We start from the raw sequence: 16,807 nt of genomic DNA, 5'->3' as shown, positions 1-16,807 counted from the left end.
TTTACACACACCATTCTCACTTTAATGGGCTTTGAAAAGTTGAATAAGTCACATTAGGTTACATCTGATAAAAGTTATGTCCTTTGGAGGGGAGTTAAAAGTTAGTTCTTTGGGGATGTTTTTTGGTGGAAGTACAGGAGACCAAACCCAGGGCTTCATGTGTGCTGAGCCAGCACTCTGCCATTTTCCCAAATCCTCAGCCCTATATCAGCCTCCTAAAAACACACACTGGAGACTGAAGACATGGCCAGAGGTGAGTGTGTGCTGAGCCTACTGAAGGCTGTGGATTCAAGCACCCTCCACCAGTAAAATATGACACCAGCCTTAGGAAGGAAGCACCTTGTCCGAGCTTGGGACATACCTGTTTTGTGAGCCCCTTTCCTTGGATGTACAAACTTTGTTCAATGATATCCTTTTCCTAACAGTTGTTTTGCCTTTTATTTCATAGCTAAATACTGACATGCATTTATAATGGGCTGGGTGGAGTGTGTCTGTAATCCCAGCACTGAGTGGCAGAGACAAGAAGATCCTGGTAGCTCACTGGCCAGACTAGCTTCGAGCCAATCAAGCTCTAGGTTCAGTGGTAGACTTTGAAAAAATAAGATATAGTAAGGCCCTACATCCAGTTCTCAGCTCTATAAAGATAGATAGATAGATAGATAGATAGATAGATAGATAGACATACATATATATGCACATACGTACATCAACCTCAGGCCTCCTTATGAATTCTCCCAGGCTTGTGGTGGAAGAAAACAAACTCTTGCAAATTGTCCTCTGACCTCTGCATGTATACTTTGACATAGACATACATACACACACATATGTAAATGTAAAAAAAACTTTTTAAAAAGTCATCCCTGGACTGTCATGACAGCTCAGGGGTGAAAAGTGCTTGCTGTGTACAATCCTAACAGCCTATGTTTGATTCCTGAATCCCAAAGTGGAAAGAGATAACTAACTCCTGAAAGTGTTTTGTGGCTTTATGTGTGTGCTGTGTTGTGCACAGCTGGTACTCAAACACACATAATAATACATTTTGAGAAATCATCCCCAAGTGTTTATATTTACACACACATATACACACCTGAGAGAGAGAGAGAGAGAGAGAAAGAGAGAGAGAGAGAGAGAGAGAGAGAGAGAGAGAGAGAGAGAGAGAGAGATCTTAAAATTAGGTATATGTCAAAAAATAGTTTATTTTTAGGACATTAATGATTTTTATAAAGTTCCTTCTCAGGGCACAAAACAACACAAAGATAAAAACAGCTCCCATGAACTGACATGACTCTGTTAAATGGACTGACAGCTCTCTGACAAAGCTGGCTGGTTGGGCCAACTGTCACCACAGGCACTGGAATGAAAAAGCACTAGACCACAGTTCAGGGATTTCTTCAATAAGACAGAAAAAAAATGTTTTCTTGGCTCCTGGCTGGCTTGACAAAAAAGGTTACTGGGGTTAGGTCTGGGCTGCCTGTGCCTAGGTTCTTGGCCTCTTATTCAAAAGGTTGATGTAAGGGCACATACAGAATTTACAAAGCAGCAAGGTGACTTCATTCAAAACTAGGTGACAGTTCAGGACCGGTACACTATTGAGACTTACAGCCTGCCGTATGAATGAGGACACTCATTGTGGTTACTTTTTATGAGGTTCAAAGACTGGAGTTCAGTGACTAGGGATATAGTTTGGAAAGACTTGGACAATGTAAGTAGCATGATCAATGGTTCATGTTCCTTCCCATTATGCATCAGATTTTAGTAATATACATATTGTACCGGGCTTTTTCTTTGGAGCTACCAACCAGATCCCAAATCATGACATGGAGACTTGTTATTAAGAATGCTTGACCTAAAAGGACACAGTGAACAAGAGGACACAGTGAACAAGACAAAATGGCAGCCCACTGAATGGGAAAAGATCTTCACCAACCCCACATCTGACAGAGGGCTGATTTCCAAAATATACAAAGAACTCAAGAAACTAGTCACCCAAACACCAGATAATCCAATTAAAAAGTGAGGTGCAGAACTAGAGAATTCTTAATAGAGGAGTCTAACTAAAATGGCTGAAAGACACTTAAGAAAGTGCTCAACGTCCTTAGCCATCAGAGAAATGCAACTCAAAACAACTCTGAGGTACCATCTTACTTCTGTCAGAATGGCTAAAATAAAAAACACCAATGACAGTTTATGCTGGAAAGGTTGTGGAGAATGGGGAACACTCCTCCACTGCTGGTGGGCAAACTTGTATAGCCACTTTGGAATCATTATGGCAATTCCTCAGGAAAATGGGAATGAGTCTACCACAAGATCCAGCAATTGCACTCTTAGGCATATACCCAAAAGAAGCACATTCCTACAAGGACATCTGTTCAACAATGTTCATAACAGCATTATTTGTAATAGCCAGAACCTGAAAGCAACCTAGATGGCCCTCAACTTAAGAATGGATAAAGAAAATGTGGTACATTTACACAATGAAGTACTACTCAGCAGAAAAAAAAAAATGGAATCTTGAAATTCTCAGGCAAATGGATGGAACTAGAAGAAACCATCCTGAGTGAGGTAACCCGGTCACAAAAAGACAAACATGATATGTACTCACTCATATATGGATTTTAGACAGAGAGCAAAAAGGATTACTAGCCTACAATCCACACCGCCAGAGAAGTAAGAGAGACATACATGGTCCCCCAGAGAAGGGGAAAGGGACAAGATCTCCTGAGCAAATTGGGAGCATGGAGGGAGGGGTAAGGGAGCTAGGAGAATGAGAAGGGGAGAAGAGGAGGGGAAAGAAGGACACGAGGGAGCAGGAAGGTTGGGTGGGGGGAAGAAAAGAGGAGAGTAAGATAAGAGATACCACAATAGAGGTAGCCATTATAACTTTATAGAGAAATCAGGCACTAGGGGATTGTCTGGAGATCTACAAGGATGATACCAACTAACAATCTAAGCAACAGTGGAGAGGCTACCTTAAATGCCCTTCCCTGATAATGAGATTGATGACTAATTTATATGCCATCCTAGAGCCTTCATCCAGCAGCTGATGGAAGTAGAAACAGACACCACAGCGAAACACTGAACTGAACTGGAATCCAGCTTCAGAGAAGGAAGAGTGATGAGCAAAGGGGTAAAGACCAGGCTGGTGAAACCCACAGAAACAGCTGACTTGAACAAGGGGGAGCTCATGAACCCCAGACTGATAGCTGGGAAACCAGCATGTAACTGATCCAAACCCCATGAATGTGGGTGTCAGTGAGGAGGCCTTGGAAATCTATGGATCCTCTGGTAATAGATCAGTTCTTATCCACTCATAGGAATGGACTTTGGGAGCCCATTCTACATAGAGGGATAATCCTTCAGCCCAGACACACAGGGGAGGGCCTAGGCCCTATCCCAAAAGATATGACAGACTCTGAAGATCCCCCATGGAAGGTCTCAACCACCCTGGGAAGCAGAAAGGGTATGGGATATGTAGGGTGTTAGTGGGGGGCAGGAGAGGAGGGGAGGGAGAGGGAACTTGGATTGACATGTAAAACAATCTTGTTTCTAACTTTATTTAAAAAATGAAAAAAATTCAGCAATTCCACTCTTAGACATATACCCAAAGGATGCACATTCATTCAACAAGGACATCTGTTCAACTATGTTTATAGCAGCATTACTTGTAATAGCCAGAACCTGGAAGCAACCTAAATGACCCTCAACTGAAGAATAAAGAAAGTGTGGTACATTTATACAATGGAGTACTACTCAGCGGGGAAAAATAAAACAATGAAATCTTGAAATTCTCAGGCAAATGGATGGAACTACAAGAAGCCATTCTGAGTAAGGTAGCTCAGACCCAGAAAGGAAAATATGGTATGTATTCACTCATAAGTCCATATCAGACATAGAGCAAAGGATAACCAACCTACAATTCAAAGACCTAGAGAAGCTAGAAATGGAGGACCCTAAAAGAGACATACATGGTCCCCCCAGAGAAGGGGAAAGGGACAAGATTTCTTGAAAAAATTGGAAGCACGAGGGGGGGAGGTAGGAGGAAGGGTAGGGGAGAGGAGAACATTAAGGATCAGGCAAGGGAAGAATAGAGAAAGAAATCAAGAAAAGAGAAAGAGGGGTCTGTGATAGGTTTAAAGAAAAATCTGGTACTAGGGAAATGTCCAAGAATCCTCAAGGATGACTCCAACTAACAATCTAAGCAATAGTGGAGAGGCTACCTTAAATGCCTTCCCCTATAATGAGATTGATGACTTATATGTCATCCTAGAGCCTTCACCCAGTAGTTGATAGAAGCAAAAGCAGAGATTCACAGCTAAACACTGAGACAAACTCCTAGAATCCAGTTATAAAGTAGGAGGATTGATGAGCAAAAGGGTCAAGTCCATGCTGGGGAAACTCACAGAAACAGCTGACCTGAGCAAGTAGGAGCACACGGACCCCAGTCTGACAGCTGGGGAACCAGCATAGGATTGAACCAGGCCCCCTGAACATGGGTATCAGTTGAGAGGCCTGTGTAGTCTATGGGGCCTCTGACAGTGGAACCAGTATTTATCCCTAGTGCACAAATGGACTTTGGGAGCCCATTCCCTATGGAGGGATACTGTCTCAGCCTAGATACATGGGGAAGCACCTTGGCCCTGCCCCAAATGATGTGACAGACTTTGATGATCCCCCATGGGAGGTCTTACCCTCCCTGGGGAGTGAATGGGGGGGTGGGATTGGGGGTTGGTGGGGGACATCGGAGGACTGGAGGGAGAGGGAACTGGGATTAGTATGTAAAATAAGATTGTTTTTAATTTAAATAAAAAGAGGAAAAAAATGCTTGGCCTAGATAAGGCTTGCTTCTGGCTAGCTCTTTTAACTTACCCAGTTTAGTTTTACCTTTTGCTTCGGGTTATTTTCTTTCTCCCTTCTTGTGCTTCTTGTGGCAGCTGCCTGGCTTCCAGCTCTGGGCATCTCCCTCTTCTCTCTCGAGCCTAGATTTCTCCTATTTATTCTCTCTCCATCTGCCAGCCATGCCTATCCTTTCTTTGCTTGGCTATTGGCCATTCAGTTCTTTATTAGACCAATCAGGTGTCTTAGGCAGGCAAGATGAAACCAACGCAGCACATCTTTACATAATTAAACACACATCCTTTCATTGTTAAACAAATACAGCATAAACAAATGTAACACACCTCTACACAGTTAAAGTAATATTCTGCAGCATAAATGAATGTCACACATCTTTGCCTAGTTAAAATAATATTCCACAGCAGCATATCTAATTATGCATAAGCATGAGATGGTAAATCGGTGATTCTCCCTAAAGCCTCATTTAGAGGACACAGTTTACCCTATTGCAAGGCATCCAAGACCAGTTCAGAATAGATCAACCTTCCTTCTTAGATGAATGTAGTGGGACTACACTTGAATAGAAACTGTTTGATGATTACTAATGGGAGGAGAAACTTACCCATTGTTTATCCTACTTCTAAGTAGGTAAGTGCAGCTTGATGTGGATGAGGGTTCTGGGTTGCTAACAGGTGGCTAGATTAATTGTTTAGAGAAGAATGTGTGTACATGGATTAGGATCTTAGGTTTTCAAGTGCATTGTTAGAAGAAGGGCATATAAGATACCAAACTAAGTAGAGTCCCAGGTTACTATGCTAGTCCCTACGCTTGCTTGCTTCACTGGGACCTGTAAACTCCTCTTCCTTTTCACATCCCTGTTGCAATAAGGTGCAACTGCTTCCACCAGACAATCCCATGAATTGATATACTGTCTTGCCACAGACCCAAAAGCAACAGGATTAGTTGTAGGGTACATGGAAGTCTTTGCACATATGAGGGGAGCCTGGAATGTTAAGCACACAGAGTTGGTCCTTCAAGAGAAGGATTGCAAGAACTTTGTTTTCTGCCTAGAGGGCTGGAGTGGACATGCTTTCTAGCTTGGTGGCCTTTGTACAATCTGTGTGGCTGGACATTTTCTGGCACAGGACCCTCTTCCAGCCAATGTATAGAACCTATCTTTATTGAAGATGTCACATATACTTTCCAAAGAGTTTCGATGTAGTCACATTTGGACTGTATTTAGTTTACTTATTCATCAAAGAGATTTAGGTATGCTTTGTTGTGCACACAGGGTTGAGATAATCATCACAAGAATAGTTTTCACCGGATTGTGCTGAGCTTAAATATGCCCCAAATAAACCACTTGGGGTCAGACTCCTGAAGTTTTAATCAACACTGTCTACTGAGCCGTGCTGTGCTAAACTGCCTTCTTGCCTCCCTCAGCTTGTCAGTCTGCTGTGAAGGTTGCAGAGACTCTCACAACTAATCAATTGTAAAATCCCTTATCATGAGTGAAAATAAACCTATGTCTTAAATGGATTGTCTCAGGTACTTCCTCTCACTTTCTATGGTTACTTCCAGGCAATTGGTTGCTTGCTCCACCTCTTGATCTTTGGTTGATTTTGCTTAAACAACAATCTCAGGCTTCACAGTGTGAACAAATATCCTGCAACATTTTCCCCTTTTTGTCTAAATAAAAAGGAAAAGATTGTATCTAACACAGTAAAACTATTTACAATAATGAGGTTATTTATGCAAAGGTCTCTGCAATGTCCAGCTTGGCTGTACTTGTCAGTTTTAGGATTAACTAATTCTGAATTCAAAGTTCTGTAAACTGTTCCTGTCAATCTCATATGAACTCAGCAATTTGAATGTCCTGTTTATAGTCTGAAGTTTGTACTCTGAAGTCCATCTTTGTGTGATGTTTGTCAACTTAGTAGCGTTACCACAATTCAGGTGGATTTATCATTGCGGGGGCCCCATCATTTTATTGGAGACCTCAAAAGTGTTCACTGTTTATGCAGAATTTGGTGGTAGAAGCGACTGGATGTGGTGACATATTATTTATGATTTAATAAAGATTGCCTGAAGTGTCAGAAAGCAAAGTCAGTCACACTAATTAGATGAAGAAGCTAGGCAGTGGTGCCACATACCTTTAATTGCAAGACTCAGGAGACAGGCAGATGGATCTCTCTGAGTTCAAGGCCACCCTGGCCTACACAAGAGTGAAGAGTAACAGAGCTCACACCTTTGATCCCAGCACTTTGGATAACATACCTTTAATCCCAGAACGAAGGAGGTGGAGACAGGAGGATGTGGTTGGGCAGAGAAAGGAATATAAGGAGTAGGAGGCAGGAATTTAGAGCTTTTTGCCTATTAGGATTCATGGAGACAAGATTGCCATTTCAGCTGGGTAGAGTGTGGGTAGAGTGCAGTTGGAGCCAGCCGGGCAGCCTATGGTTCATACCTGTGATGGGGAGTGTGGATTGAAGAAGGGCAGATAAAGGCACTAAGAGAAAGGAGATACAGAATAGTTGTCAGGAGGGCAGATTCAATTAATACTGAATGATGCGAGTTTATTTTTCACCACTCTTATACACCTTAACCAAAAAGGGGAACATGGTATCAACAGACTTTGTTTCTCATTTCTTCAAGGATTCAGTAACTGCACCTTAGATTCAACTTCTTGTTACCTGCTTTGAGGGTCAGGAGTAACCACTCCTCAGACCAGGTCTGTTGTTATTAAGATAAGGCACCCAAGGCCAAGATCGAATATCCTACTGTAGCCATGTCTTTGACCTATAGGTCTTATGACTTACTAAGGACATTTTTTGAACTCTCTGCCCTTGAGCAAAGATGGAGTGGAGCTATCTTTATGGGCACTGACAAATTTCCCCTTCTTAATATAATTAAATAATACCTGTGCTTCTGCTACAGGACAGATGACAGTGTCTGTCTTAGGTTGTCTTCTTCCACCTTCCAGCCTTACCTGTCATAGGAACACACAGTCTGTCATGTGTGACCTGTCTTAGGTCGCCTGGAGGCAAAAAGATCTCACCTGTCTTTGACCACCAGCCTCTGTAAATAAAAATGTTAGGAGATAGTGCATAGCTTGATGTCATGCACCTCTGAGCCAACTTTTCATTGAAAGTTCACAAGCAAGCTTGATAATGCTAAGCAATGCATATGCTTTTGTGGCTACAACATCTCCTATTAAAGGAATAAAGGATGATCAAAATAAAATGGCCTTTTAAAATTGGTCTGGGATGTCTGGAGTAGCTTTAGCTGTATCAAAATCTAAATCTGCCTTCTTAATTGCATTGTATCTAATGACTCATAAGCATCACATCAAATTCCTAACAGAAAGAGCTCTGACTTTTTCATCCATTAACACTTACATGGTATTGCAAAGGTTGTAAACATTAATAATCCCAGTATGATTATTAACAATTGACTCATAATTGACTAGATTACAATTCTCATAATTTTAAATCAATCAAAGGACAATTAAGTGTTCTCATGGTGGGTGAAGTATGAATAACTCCACAATTCTGAACCTTTCTTTTTCCCTCTCTTAAAGTCCAATGTACTGCTGTTTGTAATTTCCAAAGATAAGTTTGAGATACCACAGTCCTTGAGTGCTGAATACCAGCTGTAAGACTTTTGTCCATCCCCTCTTTATATATTGAGGGGTTTTTGCAACACATCATTTCTACAATAGTGTTCAATGATCCTTTTGAGTCCTTTTCCCTCAAAGGGGAAGACTAGAAAAAAATGAGTTCTGTATCCTTGGCTGGATCCAGGACGAAAACCCTGGGAAATCTAGGTCTGGGAAGTTGAAGTAGCAGGCTTGTTGAGAAACTGGAAATCTCCAAGGATAGTCAGTCTTCTTTCCTTCTCCGACTGTAGACTCAATGACATCAGAGGGTCAGGAACACAGCTTCAGCAGATCTCACTGGAATTCATTTGGGTGGGCTCCAGCTGTTATAGGTCTGGCATTACTCTGCTCCACACACCTCACCAGGCATTGTGGTGGCCATCCAGCCTTGTTTTCTTCCTGCAAGAAAATATAAACATGCCCTCAACCCCATATTAAAACAGGGTCAGGTCATTTCCTTAATCCAGTGCAAGGATCTTTTTATTTGGCTTGAGCAAAAGTTGCTCATGCCAGAATCTATCCGAGGTAGATTGCTCATGGGCATCCACACTTAGAAAATTTAAAATGCAGAGTGCATGATTTAATGTATTATGTGGGGACTGGGGGCACAGCTCCCCTTTACTTATTTTTTGAAGTTGTATTTTCAAGGAGCTATAGCACTTTCCACACATCCCTTGTCCTTGAGGATTATAAGGAATGCCTGTTTTGTGCTCAATTTTCCATTGGGAGCAAAATTTCTGAAATGCTTTACTAGTATATCCAGATCCATTGTCCATTTTTACAATTTTAGGAACTCCCACATAAGTAAACCATTTTAAACAGTTAGTTATCACATGCTTAGTGGCTGCAGCTGCTTGAAAAGTCAAAGGCCACCACTGTAACAACTCTAACTTCTTGGCACCCACAGGTCCTGCTGACCTAGATAGAGCCATATTTGGGGTGAACCTTCACTTCCCCCAGCCCCGGTGCAGCTCTGAGACATCTGTGGTGGTGACTTCTGTGAGGGGGAACGATACTTGTAAAACTTACAAATTCTAAAAGTTTCTGTATTTGCTTCTGCTTTACTCCAGTTCTCCTCACCATTAAAATATACCCAAGTAAATATAAAATCATCTGACTAATATTTTTCTGTTTCATATCTATAATTTTTACTCTCAAGGCTAACTCACTGCACTTCACTTCTTTGTCATCTGACTAATATTTTTCTGTTTCCTATCTATGATTGTATGCATTTTTACTCCTGATGGTAACTCACCACAATTCTTTTATCACTCTTCTACAACAGCAGTGTCTATTCCTCTGTGGTCTCCATCGCTTCTGTGCCCCATGCTCAAGTCCATATTGTCCCTCTTTATTAGCCCCATGATGCTGTGCCATTGTGGAAGGCTGTCTTTGCCGGGCTGCAGTGGGAGCCAGCTGGGCAGCCCATGGTTCATACCTGAGATGGGGAGTGTGGATTGAAGAAGGGCAGATAATGACACTAAGAGAAAGGAGATACAGAATAGATGTCAGGAGGGCAGATTCAGTTAATACTGAAAGATACAAGTTTATTTTTCACCACTCTTATACACCTTAACCAAAAAGGGGAACATGGTATCAACAGACTTTTCTTTCTCATTTCTTCAAGGATTCAGTAACTGCACCTTAGATTCAACTTCTTGTTACCTGCTTTGAGGGTCAGGAGTAACCACACCTCAGACCAGGTCTGTTGTCATTTAGATAAGACACCCAAGGCCAATATTGGATATCCCACTGTAGCCACACCTTTGACCTTTAGGTCTTATGACTTACTAAGGACATTTTTTGAACTCTCTGTCCTTGAGCGAAGATGGAGTGGAACCATCTGTATGGGTACTGGCTTGGCTGCTTTGCTTCGCTTCTCTGATCTTCAGCTTGAAGCTTGAACCCCATTATCAGTCTCTGGGTCTTTTTATTTTTTGTGTTACAGCTGGAGTTGGGTGTTACCTCTTGGTCAACTTAATCTTTTTCCTGGGAAATTTTCTCTTGTTGGTCCATCCTTCTTCAGATGTCTCACTTGCCCAGTGGTCTCTGTGTAACGATAAATCTTTCTGCCAAGCTGCCTGAGCCCCACCGCCATGTGGGTGCCCAAAATAACACACAGAGACTTATATTAGTTACAATGTTGCTGGCCAATGACTAGGATTTCTTTATATATTTTATAAAGACTTATCTTATCGAGGATGCTGCCAGAATGTGTCTTCTTTCTGGGATCACATGGCATCTCCACAGAGAAGAAAGGAGGAAGAAGAGGAAGAGAGCGACTTCTTGCTTGTCCCTGCTTATATTCTGAGTCTGCCTGCTATGCCACTTCCTGCCTGGATCACAAGACTTCTTTTTATTACATTTCCCAGAATCCTCCTTGACTCTTAGCCCCGCCTAACTTGCTTCCCTATTGGCCAACAGTACTTTATTTATCAACAAATAAGACAAACATATACAAAGAAGGACCTCCCCCATCATCTCTGGATTCCTTAGTTGGGTGTTTTTATTCTCCTAGAAAGATAAAAACAAAACCCTGCCCCAATACTAACTTTGGGGGGCATGCCTTTTATTTTTGGCAGGTTATATCTTTGCTAGGGCAAAAAATTCTTTTATTTGACAACAGAAAATGTATTATCTTTTAATTTAAAAAAGTTTTGTTTTGGAAAATTGAATCTAAATATACTTTAGTATGTGTGGATAAGTACACCTATATTCCCCCTTCTTTTTATATATAAATTCAAGGTTTAAGTGTATTAAATATAAATTTATTATATTCACTTTAAATTTCAGCCTTTCTAGTAACCATGTGGAGGGCTTTTATAATAATTTGTAAATATGATATGTGATTTCTCTAGTATACAAACATACCAATTAGAAGCTGTATCTGAGTGTTAGCCCTGGATGGTGGGATTAAAGGTGTGCCATTACCACCTGGCTCACCAGAATTCTAGAATTTAGAAAACAACTAACTATAGGGGTATATATCTCTCTACTGTGATTTAAACCATGGGCTACCATGGGGGTATTTATTACTCCTTTCTCTTTCTTAAGCATATCTTTAAAGAGTGATTAGGTTTTTCTATAATTGCTTGTCCTGTGGGACTATGTGGGAAACCTGTAATATGATTTATTTTGTAATATGCAAAACACTTTCATTTTACTAGAGACATATATGCTGGAGCATTGTCAGTCTTAACTTGTATAGCATTCCTATAGTGGTCATGATTTTGTATAAATGTGTAATTACAGAATCAGTCTTTCAGGACTCAAAGCAGTTGGTCATTGAAATCCTGAATATGTATCTGTGGTATGGTGCACATAATTTAATTTTCCAAATTCTGCAAAATGTAACACATTCATTTGCCAGATTTCATTTTTTGGGTACCTTTTGGGTTACTTCCTGCAGGTAATGGAGTTTGGTTATACAGAGAAGAAGTAGGGCATTTCCTTTTAATTTCCTAGGCTTGTTGCCAAGGGCTAGAAAAATCTTTAAACCTTTGCTATTAGCATGGTGTTTCTTATGAAATTCTGAGGCTTCTAGCACATTTCCTACCAATAGCTGATCAATTTCATTACCTTGTGTTAGAGGTCCTGGTAGACACATATGGGATCTGATATGTGTTATATAATGTTGTGGGATATTTGATTGCACTGTGGTATCCCGAGACTGTTTTTTTAAAGTTAACCTTGAATCAAGGGGCAGAACCAGTGACTTGATGACCAGAATTAACAACAAAGAAGCCATGAATATGGATAGATAAGGCATACAGGAGGGAATAGGGAGGGATTTAGAGATTTCACAGTCTCTTTGATTTGTGCCATATGGAGACAGAGGCATTTGCTGGGTTTCTGGAAAAATAAGGAGGGGGAAGTCAGCTGATCATGATCACTCCTTCTCTGTTTCTTTGATCTATCATGTTTTCATGTCAATATTTGACTCCTGAGTCTTTATTGGTAACAGAACAACTTAGATAATAGAGAGCTGCTCCACTTCTATCCGAAAGCCCTCCCTGTGTGTCACAGGCTTTTCCATTCATTGTGTCCCTGTGTCCATACCACAAGGACATCTGTTGAACTATGTTCATAGCAGCATTATTTGTAATAGCAGAACCTGGAAGCATGATAGATGTCCCTCAACTGAAGAATGAGTAAAGAAAATATGGTACATTTACACAGAAAAACAAAATCTTGAAATTCTCAGGCAAATGGATGAAACTACAAGAAACCATCCCGAGTGAGGTAGCCCAGTCACAGAAAGACAGACATGGTATGTACTCACTCATAAGTGGATATTAGATATAGAGCAAAGGATAATCAGCCTACAATTCACAACCCCAGAGAAACTAGGAAACAAGGAGGACCCTAAGAGAGACATACATGGACTCCTGAGAAGGAGAAAGGGACAAGATCTCCTGAGTAAATTGGGAACATGATGGGAGGGGTGAGGGAGTTAGGAGAAAGAGAAGGGGAGAAGAGGAGAGAAGGACATGAGGGAGCAGGAAGATGGAGTTGGGGGAAGAACAGAGGAGAGCAAGGTAAGAGATCCCATAATAGAGGGAGCCATTATAGGTTTAAAGAGAAATCTGGCACTAGGGAAATTCCCAGGAATCCACAAGGATGTCCCTAACTAAGAATCCAAGCAATAGTGGAGAGGCTACCTTAAATGCCCTTTCCCTATAGTGAGATTGATGACTATCTTAAATGCCATCTTAGAACTTTCATCCAGTAGCTGATGGAAGCAGAAGCAGAGATTAACAGCTAAGTACTGAGCCAAACTCCTGGAGGCAGTTGTAGAGAAAGAGGAGTGATGAGCAAAGACCATGTTAGAAAAACACACAGAAACAGCTGAGCTGAGAACGTTGGAGCTCTCAGACTCCAGACTGACAACTGGGGAAATTGCATAAAACCAAACCAGGCCACCTGAATGTGGTTGAGAGTTGAGGGACTTGAACAGTCTACGGGGCTGCTGGCAGTGGAACCAGTATTTATCCCTAGTGTATGAACTGACTTTTTGGAGCCCATTCCCTATGGAGGGATACTCTCTCAGTCTAGATACAGAGAGCAGGGCCTCAGTCCTGCCCCAAATGATGTGACAGACTTTGATGATCCCCCATGGGATGCCTCACCCACTCTGTAGAGTGGATGGGGGTTGGGATGGGGAGATTGTGGGGGGAATGGGAGGATGGGAGGGAGAGGAAACTGGGATTGGTATGTAAAATGAGATTGTTTTCAATTTAAATAAAAAATTACAAAAGAAAAAAGATTTAATGTCTATTGTTAAGAACAACACTGCTCAATATGCTCAAGGGCAGAATATCTCGAGTAGATAAAACAAAAAATTCAGGAGAGACCAATAAACAAGTATTTTTGGCAAACTGCTATAAATGATCAGAGATCAAAGCTAAAAATACAAATATATGGCATTCCAGCTGAAGCTTTGGTTGATACAGGCACAGATATAATGATGCTTTCAACAAGAATCTGAGCATCCAGACTGGCTTCTTCAGGAGGTAAATATTCAACTTCTAAGAATTGGAGCTTTATCTCAGATAAAAGTACAAGGTGGGTTTGAGTGTATAGGGCTGGAAGGACAGATAGGAAAATTAAAGCCATATGTGGCTAACATAGCCATGAATTTATGGGGACATGATTTGCTGTAGCAATGAAAACCACAGATTAACATTCCTCCAATCTCAAAAACAAACCATAAAATAAAGAATGCTTCTGAGAAAAGTATTAAAAGATATTATCAATAACAGTCACAGAGTATTACGGTTGTACAAAAGCAGGGAACAACAGCTGTAGGTCTTTCAAATGTATTAATAGTCTTACCTTTAAAATGGTTAAATGACAAACCTTTGTAGGTGAAACAACGGCCTTTGACTGTTGTGGGATATTTTAATCAGACTCTGACACTCCCAAGACTGCCAATAAGTTTACTTGGAATCAGAAGGTTGAGCTAGCTACTAGCTGACCAAAATTAGGCATGTATAGTTGTTTTCTTTATTTTTGTCTTTTTCCCTTTGGTCTTTTGGGGTGCCCACCACCAAGATCCCAAATAAATCCACACAGAGTCTTATTTTTACTTAAGAATGCCCAGCCTTAGCTTGGCTTGTTTCTTGCCAGGTTTTCTTAACTTAAATTATCCAGACTACCTCTTGCCTCAGGGCTTTTTTCTTTTCTTACTTTCACTCTTACTCTGTGGCTGGCTGGATGGCTGGCTGGATGACTGGCTCCTGATCTTCCTCCTCCTTCTTCCCAGATTTCTCCTCTTATTTATTCTCTCTGCCTGCCAGCCCCACCTATCCTTTCTCCTGCCCCACTATTGGTTGTTCAGCTCTTTATTAGACCATCAAGTGTTTTAGACAGGAAAAGTATCACAGTTTCACAGAGTTAAACTAATTCAACATTAAAGAATGTAATTCATCTTTGTATCATTAAAACAAATTGCTGCTGCATCTGCCATACACTCAGCCCCCACTACTCTCGAGCAGCTGCAGCTGCCTTCAGCCAAGCTGTACACCACCTGTGTTCCTTCTGCTCGACTGTGCTATGCAGTGACAGCCAGCCTTACACTTCACTGTCATCGTCAGCAGATCTGGTGAGACACCTGGGAATTCTTAAGCGGGGAATTAGTTTTAAAAAAGTCCCCCCCCCACATTAAGAATGGGAAACAATATTATGATGCAGGGACTTAGGTTTCTGTATGGTTCCACAATGGATGGTTTGAAAATGGAACAATTAAATGAAGGGATAATCAACTATCCAGGATTGATATAGGGTCAATTATAATCATTATCAGTTTGGTAATTCATTTTTTATCCTTAAAATGTTGCTTGATATAGGTGCCAAATATGAGAAATTGACTGGTAGGATACAATTCTTAGAAATACCTACTAATGAAACTAAGAGAAAAATTCACACAGAGACAGAGGAGTGTGGAGCAGAACCTACCTGCACCATTGCATTATGGAACTGAAGAGGAGTGGCCCAAGGTTATTAGAAAACCAACCTTGGACTGCAGAGATGGCTCAGTTAAAGGTTGGGCTCACAACTAAAAATATAAGAAAACCAACCTTAATTTATCCAGTTGCAATTCAAGAATGGCCACCAGGCCTGGTGGTAGTAAATACCTTTAATCCCAGTACTCAGGAGGCAGAGGCAGGCAGATCTTTATGAGTTCAAGGCCAGCCTTGTCTACAGAGTGAGTTCCAGGACAGCCAGAGCTGTTACACAGAGAAACCCTGTCTCAAAAAACCAAAAAACCCAACAAAACCAAAAAATAATGATGATAGGCACCCCCAAGGCTATTCAGAAGTTAACTGGGATCCTATAGAAATGTTATATTTAAAGAGATTTAAAGAAGCAATAGTTTCATATGGTATACATTCACCTTTTGTAAACCAGGTGTTAAATTCATGGACCACTAGGAACAGAATTATTCCACAAGACTGGAATCAGAGCTGAGTACTTACATCTTGATCTGCAAGTAGGAGGCAGACAGACCTTACTCGTAATGGTGTCTCCCCCAGAGACACACCTTCAACAGGACCACATCTCCTTATCCTTCCCAAACAGGGGACCAAGTATTCAAACATACTAGTCCTTGGGGACCATTCTCATTCAAATTACCACACTGTACTGCATAGGTTCATGGCCACATTGTAATGCAAATATATTTAGTCCAAGTTCAAAAGTCTTTCAGTCTTGGCATTGTTTAAAAGCATAAAGCCAAAACCTCTTCTGAGCCTTAAGGAAATTTCTTCATTGTAACCCCCTGTAAAATTAGAACATGAATTACCTGCACACAACTTGCAATGATACAGAATATACATTACCATTCCAAAATAGAGGAACAGGCACAATGAGGAAACGCTGGACCAAAGTGTGACCAAATCACAGCAGAATAAATTCCAACTCTTGTAGCTCCATGTCTGATGGCAAAGTTTTAGATTACTGTGCCCTACTGACTTTTCCTACTGCAACACAACTTCTCTCTCTTTTATTGGGTCCACTCCCTGTGTGAATCTCTCCTAGGAAAAAATACCATGGCTCTGGTATTTCTAATATCATCTCTCTTAAAACCTATAATGGCTCCCTCTATTATGGTATCTCTTATCTCAATTCAGGCTTCCCTTTCAGAGTTTCAGGCAATGGCTTCTCATGGCCTCTGTGTAGAGACTCTCCAGCAGGTCTGGCATCAGCTGTTTTCCTTAACCTTGGAGGATTCTGAAATTGCGTTGAGTTTCCTTCCCGACTTTAAAGCTAAGACCATGTGGACAACAATGCTAAGGTTGGCTGCCCACTTGGAAA

Source organism: Cricetulus griseus, assembly GCF_003668045.3.
Source record: "Cricetulus griseus strain 17A/GY chromosome 1 unlocalized genomic scaffold, alternate assembly CriGri-PICRH-1.0 chr1_0, whole genome shotgun sequence".
NCBI lineage: Eukaryota > Metazoa > Chordata > Mammalia > Rodentia > Cricetidae > Cricetulus > Cricetulus griseus.
Note: the sequence above shows the minus strand (reverse complement) of the source record.